General features: G+C 44.7%; 1 long non-coding RNA gene across 2 annotated transcripts in view; it reads left to right on the top strand.

The window, feature by feature from the left end:
- Window positions 1-302: 302 nt before the first annotated feature.
- LOC110343069 overlaps window positions 303-17112 on the top strand; it is a 47764-nt gene continuing 30954 nt past the window's right edge. The window contains exons 1-3 of one of the 2 annotated variants that reach the window (XR_002385266.2): window positions 305-570; window positions 4577-4721; window positions 5787-6313. This is a non-coding gene — a long non-coding RNA (uncharacterized LOC110343069). Of the gene's footprint in view, window positions 571-4576; window positions 4722-5786; window positions 6314-17112 lie in introns of those variants that run through there. The other variant, XR_002385265.2, reaches the window with a different exon arrangement.

Here is a 17112-nt window from a genome sequence, read left to right on the forward strand (position 1 = left end):
TAAGAAAGTGTCTTACAAGGAGTGCTCATGGAGGCATTTTTTTTTAAATTGAAGTTACCTGCTTTCAGATAACTCTAGTTTGTGCGTCAAATTGACATAAGGCTAGTCAACACAATTACGTTGATTAAAATAGCCTGGGGCCAACCAAGACTGCCTTTCACTGTTCAGGTGAGGTAGCTTGCTCGACCTGTTTCTGTCAAGGTCAGGGACAAAAAATTGGAACTGTGACTGGTGTTCAGCATAAAAACTGCTAATAACAAAGTTAGATTTAGGGAAAGGGCTTCGTTGTCTTTCCTACGTTTCCCTTGGTGTCTGTTTCCTATTTTTCTGGGCCTCATCATTGAAGCACGGCTGCTCTGCCTCAGCCATAAATTAAAGGAGCAGAAATCAGGTTAGCCAGTGAAACCTGGGCCCCTGGAGCAGCTGGAAGGAGCCTGAACTGTAGAAAGGACTCCTGGAGGGGCATGCCAGGCCAGAAACAGTCACTGTTCCGGAATAAAGACTGGTGCAGAGTCTAACTACACAGAATGATGTCCTGTGTTCTCGAGGCTTCGGAGAGCAAGATTTCAGGTAAATGACACCCTCCACCTGGTCTCAGCCAAAAGGCCGAGAATCGATGCAAATAGCACACTCAACGTTGACACAGGTCTGCCCTGGAAATTTAGGATTGTGGTTCTCGACCTAAGGATTGAATGGAGGTAAGTGTTTACCTCCAGGACATGTGACAAACCTGGGCCAGGTCTAGGAATGCCATCGATTGTAAACCGCAGGCACACAGAGCCACATTGTTTCCTACAGTGCTCCTGAATGGAGCTTATAGATGGGTATCCGTAAATCTCTGGGAGATGTATTGAAGACAGATTCATTCGAGGTTTTAATAATTACAGAAAGGACCTTCTCAAATATTTTGAAAAATGTTTATATTGGCAGGTTAGTTATTCATAGTAGTGTTTCATTTTGGTATTTTCATACATGTATATAATGTATTTCTAGTATATTCATTGCCTACCCCTTCTTGTCCTCTCCTACTCCCATAATTTGTCTTCCTTTTCCCAACTAACAGTTTCCTTCTGCGTTTGTGTAATGTATGACCCGCAGCTTTTCATTAGATTTGTCTACCAGTGCATGGGTGGGAATGTGCTTGCAGGTAGCTCTGTGCCCTAACCATGACTGAAGAAAATGTTTCTCTCCGATCAAGTTGAGCTGTAATCTTCAGGAAGGGGTGGGACCGTGTGAACCTCTTCCCCTTCCAAGAGAGAGTGTTGACAGGCTGAATTTTTAAAAAACAATCTGTTTTTTTTTATTTTGCATACCAATTCCCATTCCCCCTCCTCTCCTCCTCCCGCTTCCCCCACCCCATCCCCCCATCTACTCCTCAGAGAAGGTGAGGCCTCCTGTGGGTAGGCAACAAACTCTGTCAGACCACTTTGAGACAGGACCAAGGAAGGGCTCCCTTCCCCCCTCCCCTATCTAGGCTGAGCAAGGTATCCCTCCATAGGAAATGGACTCCAAAAAGCCAGTTCGTGCACTAGGGATAAATCCTGGTACCACTGCTAATGACCCCCAAAACTGCCCAAGCCCCTCAACTGTCACCCACATTCAGAAGGCCTAGTTTGGTCTTATGCAGGTCCCCTCACTGTCAGTCCAGAGTCAGAGAGCTCCCACTAGCTTGGGTCAGCAGTTCCTGTGGGTTTCCCCAACATGGTCTTAACCCCTTTGCTCATACTATCATTCTTCCCTCTCTTCGACTGGCCTCCGGGAGCTGGGCCCAGTGTTTAGCTGTGGATCTCTGCGTATGCGTCCATCAGTTGCCGGATGAAGGTTGTATGATGACAATTAATGTAGTCGTACATCTGATGACAGGGGAAGGCCAGCTCAGCCCCCTCCCCACTGTTGCTTACAGTCTCAGCTGGGGTCATCCTTGTGGATTCCTGGAAATTTCCCCAGTGCCAGATTTCTTGAAAATCCCAAGAATGGCTCCTCTATCAAGATAATGCTTTCCTTGCTCTCTGTCCTTCCCCAACTCAACCATCCTGTTGTCTCATGTTTTCCTTCCCCTCCCCTCCCCTCCCCGTCCCCCCTCCCTCCCCACCACACACCAGATTTACTCTGGAGATCTTGTCTATCTCCCCTTCCCAGGGGATCCATGCATGTCTCTCTTAGGGTCCTCCTTGTTACATTGTTTCTCTGTGGTTGTTGACTGTAGGCTGGGTATCTTTTGCTTTATGTCCAATATCCACTTATGAGTGAGTACATACTGTGCTTGTCTTTCTGGGTCTGGATTACCTCACTTAGGATGATTTTTTTTTTCTAGTTCCATTCTCTTGCCTGCAAATTTTAAGATGCTGTTTTTTTTTACTGATAAGTAGTACTCCACTGTGTAAATGTACCACATGTAGAAGACTGCAAATAGATCCATATCCATACATGAAACTCAAGTCCAAATGGATCAAAGGCCTCAACATAAATCTAGCCACACTGAACCTCATAGAAGAGAAAGTAGGAAGTAGCCTTTAATACATTGGCACAGGAGACCACTTCCTAACTATAACACCAGTATCACAGATGCTGACAGGTTGAAATTTTATTTCTATGCTTGTTTATCCATGTAGTTAAAGCTGGCCTCAAACTTGTCATTCTCATGTCTCAGCCTGTGGCTTATTAAGGTAACAGGAATGCCTCAATAGGCTTGGCTTGTGTCAGTATTGTATATAAACACAAATTTGGATTTCCCTAATCAGCCAATTAATGTATTTAAGGTAAACATTAAATTTAGGGAACAAACAAGCAAGTGAAAACTCCTTAAAACTCAGTTAGAATAAGTGACAGCAGACATGTCTTGTTACATTTTTTTCAGTTGTTGGTTGGTTACCAGCAATCACATCTGACACATCAACTTGGCTGAATAGTTATAGGACTATCTTTTGTAGAATTACTGTGTGCTTGGTATTAACGGTCTAGAACTCTCTTAAACTTGGGGCTGGAAAGATGGCTCAGCAATTATGAGAACTGGCTGCTCTTCTAAGGTATTCAGGCTTGATCCCAACCACACACACACACACACACACACACACACACACATACACACACGGTGCCCCATAATTGTCTGTAACTCCACTTCCAGGGGATCTGATGTCCTCTTCTGGCTTCCCTGGATACCAGGCACAGATACACATGCAGACAAAATAAGCACATACACAAAATAAATACCTAGAATTAATCTTTTAAAACTCTTAAAGACTTAATCTAAAAATTACATTATCAACATATCTCTTTACTTATTTTAACTTGCTCATCCTAAAGTATTAAACGTCAAATCTTTAAATATAGTAAAGGCTACCGAGACAGCTCAAAGGGTGAGGCTGCTTGCCACAGAGGCCTCAGATAGTCCTTGATAGCATTTTCTCATGTCTAGAAAAAGCCATCTTTACTTGACCATAGCAGAAATCTTACCTACTCACCTATAGTTATCTATTTATTTGTCTTCATTTTTAAACATTTTACATGTATTTATTTATGGTATATGTCTGGTTGTGGGTTGTCTGTAGAGATCAGAGGACAACTTCGGAAGTCGATTATCCCCTTTTTCTATGTGGGTCCTGGGACTTGATTGCAAGCACCAAGATTTCTGGCGATCAAGTCAAGATGCCATTTTCTCAACAGATGGGAAAATGTAAGTTAGGTCTATCTGAAGCCTCTGTGGTGGCTAGAAATACACTACCAGGACCTTTAAAGATGCCGGTCCAGATTTACAGTGTTCTTCGTGGTTCCATTCCTCTCTCTGAATTTCCCTTCTCTGATCAAATGGCTAGTGGTCACTGTATATCTGATATCCCCCGAAGAAATGAAACCAGGAGGGATTTCAGTGTGTATTTAAAAATTAGGTCTTACCTAATTTTTACACACGCACACAGACACACACACACACACACACACACAGACACACACACCACTACAAGTACCACACAAACATCACCCCCACACCCCCACACTATACTTACATTACAAACAGCACACATACACACAATATACAAAAAAACTCCCAAACAAACAAAAAGCAAAAACGAAAATGACTGCTAAGGTGCTAGAGATGTAGCTCAGTTGGTAGGGCTCCTGCCTAGACTTCTCAAAGCCCTGGGCGCAAACCCCAGCACAATATAAATCAGACATGGCGGTGTGCGCCTGTAATTTCAGTACTTGGCAGGCTGAGTCCAGAGCGGCATGAAAAGCTCAAGGTCATCCTCAGCTATACAGAATTCAAGTCCAGTCTAGGGATGTGTACAGCCCTATCTCAGCAAGACTGCTGAGCAATTCAGGTGACAAGAGCTCTGTCTAAATGAGGTCTGTGACAGACGGGAGGAAGTCTGAACATCTGAGAGACATTTAGGAATTGGGACTTGGAATCGATTGAATGTGGGGGAAGTAAGGAGGGGCTCTGTCAGGAGGGAAAAGATGGCCAACTTAATTTAGGAAATTTTGAGTTTGAGAGGGACGTCAAGGAAGGGTTTGAACTGAATACCCAGAAGGGACATGTTTCTGAAATAGGTACTTCATGTTGTCATCCATTTATGACTAGAGATCCTGGGAGGAAAACATACCAACTCAACAAGAAGGAGGTCAGAGAAGTTTGATGTTGGAAACACTGAGGCTAACAGACATCAGGAGAAGAATGAGGGAAACTGGCGTGAGCTGGAGAGAAGTCCCCATCTGGGATTTGAACGGTACTTTGTGACACTTGTAGTTTTGCGCATATATACACTTTTTATTTAGTGCCTTTTCTTGGCTTCGAGGGGGCATTCGGATGTTATCTGTTGACTAATCATTTACAGTACTGAAGACACAGAAATCAGTGGCGGCTTCCCTGCAGGGGTGACCATGTGGGTTCTGAGAGTCCAACTCAGGTCCCCAGACTTGGTGGCAGTCCATCAGGGTTGTTCCTTCCAAGGAAGGAACGCCCAGCCTGTTATCTGGCCAGAAGGCTGGGAGCAGATGTGATTAATAGCCTGGTGACTTTGGCAGTATCGGTGTTGTGGAGACAACACTGTCGTCTGTCCTGTTGTGTGTGCCCACCGAGGCCCCCCACCCCACCCCCGGTGCCCACCATGGTAAGCTTGTTTTTCCCAGTCAGTCTATAGAACCCATCTTTATAGATGGTGTCATATGCGCTTAACAGAGAGTTTCAATGCAGTCACGGTCCAATCTTTATTTAGCTTACCTTTTTCCTTTATGCATGCTTTGTTGTGCACATAGGATTGAGTTAATTATCACCAGGGATGTTTTCACCAAATTGTGCTGTGCTTAAATATGCCTAAAATAAACTACCGGTGGGGGGGGGGGTCAGACTCCTGAACTTTGAACCAACACTGGTTACTTAGTTGTGTTGAGACAAACTGCCTTCTGCCTCCCACGGATCATTACTCGGCCGGCTGGGGAGGTGGCAGAGACTGCCACAGTTAATGAAATAAAACCTCAAAGGAAACAGAGAAGGAAACACGGTCTCCCCTTCTCTCACACCCCACACTCAACCAGCAGAGATGTCGGTAGTTCAGAATCTGACTCTTGTTCCACAGCTGACACAGCTGCATCATCTCTGCCCTGTGACCCGCATTGTTAACGGCAGTTTCCTAATGGTCGTCCCAATCTCTTCCCGTCTGCCTCTCCTGTGCTCCTACAGAGATGAGAATACTACTGACAAAGCTGGCTGCATTCTGTCAGGTTAGGGATCTGGGCCCCCGTCCCCCATGAGCTTGCAGCCCGTGCGTTTACAGGAGCTGTTTCTTCTCTAGGTCTGAATGAGGGATGGCTTGACTCCAGGCTGCGGGCTGCAGGCAGGCAAGGGACTCTGCTGACTGGAGACAGAGACATCAGTTATTTATCGTGTGGTCTGGCTCAGAACAACACGGTAGTGAGAGTGTGTTGTGTACGTGCGTGTGCGTGTGGGGGTGTGTGCTTGCATGTTTGTGAATGTGAGATTCCCTGTTGCCTTTGGATTCTTTAAACTTCACTAGGAAATTTGTTACTATTCGGAATGTTATGCATGATTTGTTTTCTTTCCTGGTGCTGGGGACTAAACACCGGCCCTTTGGCTGGCTTGGAAAGTGCTCTCCGATGGAGGGAAAGCCCCAGCTCTGCACTTTTTAAAAAACATATTATTGCCCTAATTTCTCCATTCCAATTATAATATAAGACACAATGGGATAGGGAATTGTGTTTATTTTGTTCCTTGTTATATCTGCAATCATTAGCCAACCTGAGCTATACGAGACCTTAACAAACAAACAAATAAATAAATAAATACAAGTTTAAAAATAAACCAGAGTCGAGGAGTTTTAAGAACAGAAATCTAAGGCCAAGGATGGTGACACGTATCTATAATCCCAGCACTTGGAGACTGAGGCAGAAGGATGGTCACAAGCTTGAGGTCACAGCCTAGGCCAAGTAAGATAGGGTGCATGAGGCAATCATGGGCTTCAGAGCGAGACACTGTATCAAACAAAACAAGAAGATGGGCCGGGCGTTGGTGGCGCACGCCTTTAATCCCAGCACTCGGGAGGCAGAGGCAGGCGGATCTCTGTGAGTTCGAGGCCGGGCTGGACCGATAGCCTCCGAAACAATACAGAGAAACCCTGTCTCGAAAAAACCAAAAAAAAAAAAAAAAAAAAAAAACAAGAAGATGTAGCTTAGCATGTGGGGAGATCTGGGTCAATTCTGGGTTCCACATAAAAACCTGATTGGGATGATACAAGGCTGGAGGATCAGAGTTCAAAGCTAGCTTGGGCTACAAGAGACCCTATCTCTAAACAAAAGCAACACTCCCACCCAAACGACCAGATCCATAATAAAAATGAGACATCTATTGTCTGTATAACCCTGAAACACACAGACATACTGTAAAAGCCTGTAGTCTGTTCTTGAAGCAGACTAAGGGGATGGGGGTGGATTATGGGCCACCTCCACTAAACAAACTAATACTGATAGCAACAACGTGCAGAGAGTGTCATGACTGCCTCACACACTCAGACAAGCAGACGGACACAAAATGGCAACATGCTTATATAAATAACCATCAATTTTCAACCGCATCTTTGGGTCCTAGAGTCGGGAGCAGCGCCAATGAGCTGTGTTTTCAGCATAGAAGTGACATCCTTATCTTTCCTGGTAGTGGACCCACACCTGAGAGGGAAGGGGACTGCCTTAGTTACTCTTCTGTTGCTGTGACCAAACACCATGACCAAGGCAACTTATAAAGAAAGCATTTAATTTGGCTCACTGTTTCAGAGGGTTAGAGTCTGTGATGATGGAGCAAAGTTACAGCAGCAGGAGCAGCTGAGAGCTCACATCTTGACCAAATAGGAGGCAGTGAGAGGCTCACTGAAACTGGCAATTCTTTTGAAATCTTAAAGCCTGATACCCTTCCCCTCAACATACCGCCTCCAATAAGGCCATACCGCGAATCCTTCCCAAACAGTTCCACCAGCTGGAGATCAAGTATTCAGACGTTCTCATTCAAACACTATAGTGGTAGAATGGAAGATGGACTCCTTCTCAGAAAGCCAGTTTGGCCCAAGCAGAGTGACTGGCTTGTGAGCTGCCTGCGCTGTGGGAGTGGTCTGAGGACTTGCTGCATTTCCAGGCTGTCCCACAAGATGTATTGCCCAGTATGAACTGACATCATAGAAATGTTTTTCTGCTTCTCTGAAAATAGTAATGGCCTTGCTGATTTGGCTGCTGGACAATGTGACCTTGTAGTCCACTGAGGGGCTTACTTCTCGTGATGGTAAAGGGTCTCTGGGACGTACGGGGTGGCATGTTCAAAATGCTGAATGTCACAGCTGGTGGGGAGTGGAGGGAGTCCTGAGTGAATGCAGTCATAGGCAAACACGTTGAGTGGGCATGGCCATGTCAAGGACCCTAGCCTCAGACCCATGTAAAAGTGGCATAGCCTTCCTCCACCCAGGGGTGAGGCTCAGTGAGGTGGCACAGCCCTCCTCTGGCCCATATGCAGATGTTAATATTATAAAAAATATTCACTACGGTCCCCCTCGCCACTCCCTGCCCCAGGATGTTTATGGCCTGAAGACTGCTTCTCTACAGAGACTGCACTTACTAAGATTATCTAAATCTATTTGCCTCCTTGTTCAGCTGGATATAATAAATGTGCTGAGTTTGGGACATGGGGGGAGGGTGCTGCAGCTTCTCCATCAGAGAGCCCAGTCCACCTGATCCCAGCTTTTCTGTTTGGTATATGTCTGTCCGACCTCAGTCAGGTCTAAGTCTCAAGGATGTTTCAAGAGCTCAAGATTTTAGCACCCCCAATCAAGCCCCTGCTCAAACAAGCACATGAACTCCCTGTTGCTTTTCTTCTTTTGCTTCTGCCTCAATGTTGATCCTATTAGTCAACATCCAAAATTTAGCCGCCCAATCCAGTTACATCATCAAGGAAGAGTGCATGCCAAAGTGACCAAAACTAAGCTAAAAGACTAGAGACCCTGAATGTTTTCCCCCAAAGCCACCTACATAGGAAGTTTGCATTCTTAAATCATAAGCATCTGCTTCCATAGATGGTGCATGCCTGCAATCCCAGCAGCACTTGGGAGGTAGAGGCAGGAGCATAGGAGTTCAAGGTTATCTTTGACTACATAGTAATTCTAGGCCAACCTGGTCTATGTGAGACCCTGTCACCAACCCACCGACCACCCATCTTTGACTGCTTCTTTCAAAGAATGCACTAGTGTGTATCTGAGCTGTATCAATGGTATTTTCCTCCTCCCCTCATTTTGCAGCTCCTGGCCCAGGAGACACTGGTTTCTCTCCTTTTTCCCTGACTGTGTTTCCAGAACTCCTGGTTGCACAGTTCAGCTCAACTTGGATATCACAGTGCCTGGCATTGTGTGTTCTTCTGGTGTCATTCTCCAGGGGCAGATGTAGAGTAAAGGGACCTGCTGCTAAGACACCAACATCTATAGGGTTATAGGTCATTGCAGTAAGCATTCCCCCTTTTAGATAACCAAGACTAATATTCTATTGAAAAGGGTTTACGTTTGAACATTTCTTGGTTGTAGCTCCTTGTTTTTTCAGGGCGTGGTTCCTACCCCTCTAGGGACTAAGGAGAAATGTTATGCAATGACAGGCTCACTTCTGGCTCATAAGGGAAGGAGTCATACTATTTATTTCCTGATTGAGTCTGGTGGAATTATTCCTCAGAGGGAGAATGTGCGTATTCTGAAATGAGACGTGCTGGCAACTTAGAACGAGGCCATCAGATTCAGTACCACGAGGCATATCTAGCATATCTACCTTATGAGCAATTTACATTAACCACATTGTACATGATATTTCTAAAATACATTTGGTTATTACACCTAATTTCACCTGTTTCTTTTAATTTTTTAAGCTGTGTGTGCTAGAGAATTTCAGATCACAAAACAAATAAAAATAAGAACAAAGACCAACGCTCAACCAAACAATGACAGAAAGTAGTTCCTTTTTCAGTGGAGCCTGCTTTCCCTGGGGTCTCTTTTGGAGTCACCCAGGGGCCTGTGTGGTGAAAGGTGAAGAGAAGGCAATGCAGTGGTTTATGTAAGACAGCATCAGGAATTGCTGAGACAGAAAGTCTTATGTGGTAGGGCTGGAGAGATGGAAGGATGGTTTCTTGCAGAAGACATGAGCTTGGGTTGTCTCATGGAGAACAGGCTGGGATCCAACTCATTATGTAGCTGAAGATGACCTTGAACTCCTGATCTTCCGGCCTCCACCTCCCAAATGCTGGAATTTTAAGTGTCTCACCAAGCTTAACAGATTTTGTGGTGTTTTTGCTGGAACCAAACTAATGATCTGAACTTGGAACTTCTCTACTTAGTGGTGAGTTAGGATTGGGAGAAGAGAGGTGAGGTAATGGGACCAGTACCCTTTAACACAGAGAACATGCTGTGTTCTAAGTTAAGACACAGACATCAAGAATTTTATTGAGCTATACAGCATAACACATGTCTTCAGATACTACTACTTGCAGGTTAAGGCAATACAATAGCTTGAGCACAGAAGTTTGAGCCATCCGGTTCACCATAGCAAGACCTTGTCTCTAACAACAGTTGTAATTATCTTCGCAATTCATGTTTAGAACTCTTACTGATAAAATATTCATTAATTTCCAACTTACAAGCAAAGCTATGTTTTAGGGTTCCTGGAAAACTTGAAAAATTGACTTAATTGATCAAAGAAAGATCCCCAGTTGACCAGGATAGGAAGCCAGTTCATGCCACTCTCTAGAAGTCAACCTAAGTAAACACCAGCCAGCAGAGAAAGCCATTTCAGGAACGTGTTCCAGCACAAAGGGAAGTTTAAAGGGAGACTCTAATAAAGTGTCAGCAGCAGAAGCACCTTTGAGAGCGGAGGGAGTGTGTGGTCCAGAGAAGCCCACTGTGGGTGTGGGTTAGCTACACTTGGCTGAGGTCGTAACGGCGGGGCTGTAGGCCTTGCCACTGTAGCTTCTGCACTAATAGGTGAGTCTCTGTTTTAAATGTGACTCTAACAGACCTGTGACAGCATCGTATTCATTGCAACATGAATGAAGACTAGTACGTGCATTCAAGTTTCAGAATCATTGCCCTAGACATTTTGTAATTCCAGTACCTCTCTGGCGAGATAAGGTTAAGAACCAGTTTGAAGATTATTTTCATCTTTCATAGATGCCTGCCACTATCAGTGGTGCAAAAAAACATTTTGGAAGAAAGAGTTCCTTCTGTGTGTTTTAAAAACAGAATTTGTAGTTTCTTTTGACCTCCAAGATAATTTATACAGAGGAGGAACACAGCAAAACATGAGAAACAAAACCCAACCATATCACATCTGTAATCCCAGCTCTTTAGAAGAGGCAAGGGGGGTGTCCCCAGTTCCAAGTCAACCTGCATTACAGTTAGATGCTGCCTTAAAAACCCAAGGGAATGGGGACTGGAGAGATGGCTCAGTGGTTGAGAGCACTTACTGCTCTTGCAGATGACCTTGGTTGGGTTCCCTACCCACACTTGGCAGGTCACAACTGCTTCTCACTCCAGTTTCAGGGAATCCAATGCTTCCTTCTGACTGCTGAGGGTGCTAGGCTCAGGCATGCAGCCAAACACTTATACACATGCCATACAAATAAATCTTTAAAAATTTCCAAGAAAAAAAAAGTGTCATAATGGGAGATGTCATTCTGTAAATCTGTCTGTTGAATAAGGCACTTTTGGCCAATAGGGAAGCAAGATAGGTGGGACTAGGAGTCAAGGAGGATTCTGGGAAAGAGAGGCAGAGACAGACACCATGTAGGCCACTAGAGTAAGAGGTCCGGACCCTTTTCTCTGGTAAGAGAAATATTTAGATTAACAATTATGGGTTAAATACTTAAGTCAGAGCTAGCCAGTAAGAAACCAAGAAGATGGCCAACAGCTTCATAATGAATATAGTGTCCTGTGTGTTATTTGGGGACTGCAACTGTGGCAGGGCCCAGGTGGCTGGTGGGAAAGACTACACTTTAGAGTGTCATCTGTGCACTGGACTTGAAGCTCAATAGGTAGAGTGCTTGCCTGCATGAATGAAACCTTGGTTTTGCTTTTCAGCAATGTATAAACTGGGCTTGGCAATGCCTGCCAGGAGTTACCGGCCCTCAGGAGGTAAAGGCAGGAGGATCAGAAGTTTAAGGTCATCCTTGGCTACATACTGAGTTCGAGGTCAGTCTAGAATATGCAAGACCCTGTCTCCAACAACAACCAGCTTCAGTTTTTTACTGTGACAGGCCATAGTAAAAGCTTTCTGATGTTCTGCTTCTCTCCAAACAATAAAGCTCTGTTTTACAGCTTTTCTGTCCTAGTTTGCTTTCTGTTGGTGTGATAAAACATTCTAACCAAGATCAACTTGCATAGGACAGTGTTTGATACCTTCCTTAATCATAGCACATCATGAAGTTGGCGCAGGAGCTCCAGGCAGGAACCAAAGCAGAGTCCATGAAGGGAGCTGCTTACTGGCTTGTTCAGCTTGCTTTCTTATAGAACCCAGGGCCACCATCTCAGGAGTGGCACTGCCACAGTGGCCTAGCCACCCCACCAACACTCCATCAAGAAAATGCACCACAGTCTTGCCTACAGGCCAGACTTATGGAAGTGTTTTTGCAACTTAGGTTCCCTCTTCCCAGATGATGCCATCTTGTGTCAAGCTGACAAAGAAACCAACAAGCACATTGTCTTTCTATTAGCAGAAACCGATGGTGTCATAAGCCTGTCACATACAGCTTTTAGTCCCCCTATTTTCTCATAGAAAGCACTGAAAATGAAACAGTGCGATCAAAGCAGAGTTGCTCTTCGCCATGGAGGTAGCTCACTGGAAGACATATTCGAAGCACTCACAGGCTTTGTTCCAATTTTTAATGCACACAGAGAGAAAGCCCTGGGGGCAGAGGGTGGGGAGGTAAGATAGAAGAGTCTTTTGTGCTGACTATGCTGCCTTATGCCTGCAATCCAGTGTCTGGGAGATAAAGGATCAGGAGCTCAAGGTTATCTCTAGTTACATGGAGTTTGAGGCCAGCCTGAGCTACATGTGTCCCTAGATTCCTTTGGGAATCTCTGAAAACTCAAGTACTCATTTTACATCATTTGTGAAACTCAACTGTTTTCTGTTTTTCTTGATAATTTTTACTTCTTCTTAAGCCAACTGCTTGTGCATTCAATCCACCCATCAATGTATTTTTTAAAGAAAGCATCTTGCTATTTAGCCCTAGTGGCCTGGAATATTCTATGTGCTTTCCCTGCTTCTGTCTCTCAAGTCCTGGATTGCAGGTATGAGCCATCTTGCTTTCATACTTTCTTTTATATTTTATTTATTTGTGTGTACATGTGGGAGCACCTGTGCTATGGTGCACCTGTGGAGGTCAGAGGGAAATTTTCTGAAGTTAAGCCTCTTTATTCACCATATGGCTCCCCAGGCATCAAACTCAGGTCATTAAGGTAGATGTCTTTACCCAGTGAGCCTGTACTTTTCTCTCTTTCTGTCTGTCTGTCTGTCTGTCTGTCTGTCTTTCTCTCTCTCTCTCTCTTTCTTTCTCTCTTTTAATGTAAATTAGAAACAAGCTTGCTTCACATGTCAATCCCAGCTCTCTCTCCCTCCCCTCCTCCGCCAGTCCCCACCAACCCCCCACCTCTCACCCCATTCCTCCTCTCCTATCCAGGGAGGTTGGGGCCCTCAATGGGGGATCTCCAAAGTCTGTCATATTCAGGGCAGGGGCTAGGCCCTCCTGCATGTGCCCAGAGCCTGTACTTTTCTTGAGTTGGAAGTTTTGTTTCTTGGTGATAGTAAAATTTTATTCATTTATCTTTATTTCTAACACCTTTTTTCTAATTAGTCACAATGAATGTGGATATAATTGCAAAATAGCTAATAAGTAAGTAGCTTGTGCAGTGTTGGCTACTTAACTACGCATGGTTATAAGAATTTTAAATGAACTGCCTAGTATAGTGGTGTACACCTATAATTCCAGCACTTGAGGCAGTGAGAGGCAGGAGGTTTGCTGCATGTTCAAAGGCAATCTTGTCTACATATTGAGTTCAAGGTGAGTGAGTGAAATTAGGTCCACATTTCAACAGCTTCCTAAGCTCAGCACCAGGGCCTATTCTGTTGGACGGTGTAGGTAGATGTCATGAGGTCATTTTCGCCTTAGGTGAAGGTCCTTTTGGACAGACCTGGCACATAAGACCCACATTCAGCAGCCAGAAATAGTGCTGAAGGGTCAGGTTACAAGTAAGTCTCTGACATTCCTAGATGATCCTTCCTGTGTTTCTATTTCCTGTGTTCTTTGAAGAGACTAATGATATTAATATCTGGAAAAGCTGAAGAGTGATTTTAAGACAAATAGGTGATTCATTTCTTAAAAAGTGCTTGTTATAACTCAGAAAAAAAATTTTGGATAGGTTTTTATTATGTAGTTCAAACTGGCTTCCAACCCCGATCCTCCTGGATGGAGCTCCCAAGTACTGGAGTTTATGGGTATGTACCACCATGCCTGGCCATTTGAGAGCGGTTGGTTGTCTAAATATGAGATAATATGGGAGTCATGTTTGCCTGCATTGGGTGTGTATTTTTACTGGCTCTGTGCTGGGTTTTGCTAAGGGATTTTTTTTTCGTGGTGCACACCATTGGGGGGTAATGTTTTTGTACACTGTGAAGATGTGTCTCTGTTTTACCTTATCGCCTAAGGTGTCTTCTGATTGGCTTAATAAAGAGCTGAACGGCCAATAGCTAGGCAGGAGAGGATAGGCTGGACTTCTAGGCAAAGATAGGAACTCTGGGAAGGCATCTGAGAGGTGGGAGATTTACCAGCAAGACTCTGGAATTGGATGTAAGGTACTGAGGACAGGTAATGATCCACATGGGGGAGCACAAATGAACATAAATAGGTTATTTTAAGTTTTAAGAGCTACTTGGGAACAAGTCCAAGCTAATGCCAAACTTTCATACTTATTAAGAAATCTCTGTGTTGTTACTTGGGGGCTGGCGGTCCAAAGAAAGACTACTCACAGGGCACTTTCTGTGTTCCCGCCCTCCTTGGCACCAGTCTCTTTTCTGAGTTGTTTTTTCTTTTCAGACAAGCTTCACAGCATGACTACCCAAGGTTGCCTTTAGCACACGTGTAGGAAAATGGAAAAGTACCACTAATCCCTGAAAGTAGGACAGTGACACCCCCTTCACCCCAGCCTGCCCCCATGTACTCTTGGCAAGTGACTTTCCTGTGTGGTTTATTTCCTGCTCCTTTCCTTCTGTACCCAGTGGAGTTACAATAGTCACAAAGCAGGGGACTCAAGGTTCATAAGTGTGCATACAACCACTGACCATGTTCTGAAGGCATTCCATGAGCCAGAGATGAATAGGATGATGACTTTTTTGTCATGGCAGTGGTTCCTCGTTGAGGCTGCTGCAGCCCGGGTCTTTTCAGAGACCACCAGGCATTGCTGAAAAGAAAGAATTCTGAGATGAGTCAGTAGGAAGCAAAGTTGGAGTTCCTCAGCTGTCGGGGACCTCCGCCATAACCCGGCCATAGCATTATCACGCCCTCCTCATAGAGAAGACGTGACTCCAGGCCACACCTCTTAAGACAGTTCTTAAGCAAGTTCTGAGAAAACAGACTCGCAGCTTATACACCAGTTAAAGGTTAAGCCTAGTGAAAACTACCAAGTCACTCAGGCGTAGGCTTGAGCAATAGAGGATAAGATTGTGAAAGATAGAATTAAAACCTACAGTTGGGTTACCAGGTGACACAGGATGGCCTACCCCTTCCACTGACCTGTGCTCCGCCAGGCTCATCACAACTGCAGTTAACACCCCCATTCCCCCCCCTCACTTCCCACCTATGGTCTTATATGGATCCCTTTGGGATGAAGAAAGGTTGTTGGCTTGACCAGAATCTTGTCTTGCCGTCCGTTTCTGTACCCCCATCCTTCATTTTCTCCTAGGTGTCCCCAGTCTTATGTAGACGGTCCCCTGCCGGCACGGTCACTCAGCAAACAGTTTTAATATAGATTTAATCACAGGCATTAAAGGAGAGAGTGCTGCCTAAGGATAGGGGACATTATTCAGTGTGGGTGCTCGCTTCCCAAGAGTCGCATACTAGTATCATGTCTTGGCACTAGTCATATTATGTCTTGGTGGCTTCATTGCTTAAGGTGATTTTAGGAAACACTTTCCACTTCTGTTTTTTGTTGTTGTTGTTGTTTTGAGGCAGAATCTCTCTTCACTGTGGGCTAAACTGGCCTCACAGGTCCTTCTACCTTAGTCTCTCAAATCCTGGGATTTCAGGAATGAAATTCTTGTCCCTCCTTTCCTCCCTCCCTCCCTCCCTCTCTCCCTCCCTCCCTTTCTTCCACTCTCCCCTTCTTTTTCCTCAGGTGCACTGAATAGGAGTGCAGGGTGGTAGGTTAAAACTACAGGAACGGAAGCAACCCTTGCTAGAGGAGGCCACAAGACACTTAAGACCTCTGTTCAGATTATAAACAAAGGTCGTCATCTTGTAAGTCTTGGGAAATTGTAGGTTTGGCTGGAAAAGGAAGAAGGTTAAACTAAGAATAGGTGTCCGCTCTAGCCGTAAGCACAGTTTATTGCGTCTCATTTTATGTATCTCTACGTAAAGGGTACTGAAAACCAGAGAGATGGCTCAGCAGGCAAAGGCTCTTTTTACCTAGCCTGGAGGCCCGAGTCCAGCTCCTGAATTCACATGGTAGGAGAGAACTGCAGAAAGTAGTCCTCTGATGTCCACATGGACTCTGCGGCACATGCCAGCCCCTACACAGAGAATAAATACACACACAGATGTACAAATTAAAGATTGTCCAGACATGGTGACATGTGCCTATATGTTCAACAACTAGGAAATAGAATTGGGAAGCTTGAAATCTAAGCAGGTGATTGGCTGCTGAGCCATGTCCCCAGCCCAGATTATTTGACTAATGAAGATTTGAAATTACCATCTAGAGGCAACTATGTCAAAATGGTGACATCACCAACATACACTCTTCTGCATTAGCAAGAGAGGCAGGTTTGAGATCTATGGAACTTGTAAAAAAAAGTTCTAGGATTTACTTCAGAGAGAAAAGAGCATCAGGTATTAACATAAGATTCTAGGCTTGAGGGTAGGTGAGACTCTCTGGGTAAGGATGTTTACTGCCAAGTCTGATGGCCTGAATTCAATCCCCAGGTCCTGCAGGGTGGAAAGAGATAATTGACTCCTGATTTCCTTGATTGTACGCTGGCCTCTATATGTGTACCATGGTAGGTATTTGCCCAAACACATATGTGTGTATGTGCACGTGCGTGCATGCACGCACGCCTACACACACACACACTAAAAAAGAATTACAGGTGTGAAATCTATGAAGTTGAGTATGGTAAGCACGCCAGCGTTTTGGAGGAGGTGGAGGCAGAAGGATCAGGCTCACCATTGGCTACTTATGGAATTCAAAGTCAGCCTTGGCTTTCTGTGAGCCTGGTTCAAACAAAACAAAACAAAACAAAACAAAACAAAACAAAACAAAAACCAACCAACTGACCAAACAAGAAACCTAGTAAGAGGTCTCTGTGCTTTTACTATGAAGG

Source organism: Mesocricetus auratus, unplaced genomic scaffold (assembly GCF_017639785.1).
Source record: "Mesocricetus auratus isolate SY011 unplaced genomic scaffold, BCM_Maur_2.0 Super-Scaffold_100009, whole genome shotgun sequence".
NCBI lineage: Eukaryota > Metazoa > Chordata > Mammalia > Rodentia > Cricetidae > Mesocricetus > Mesocricetus auratus.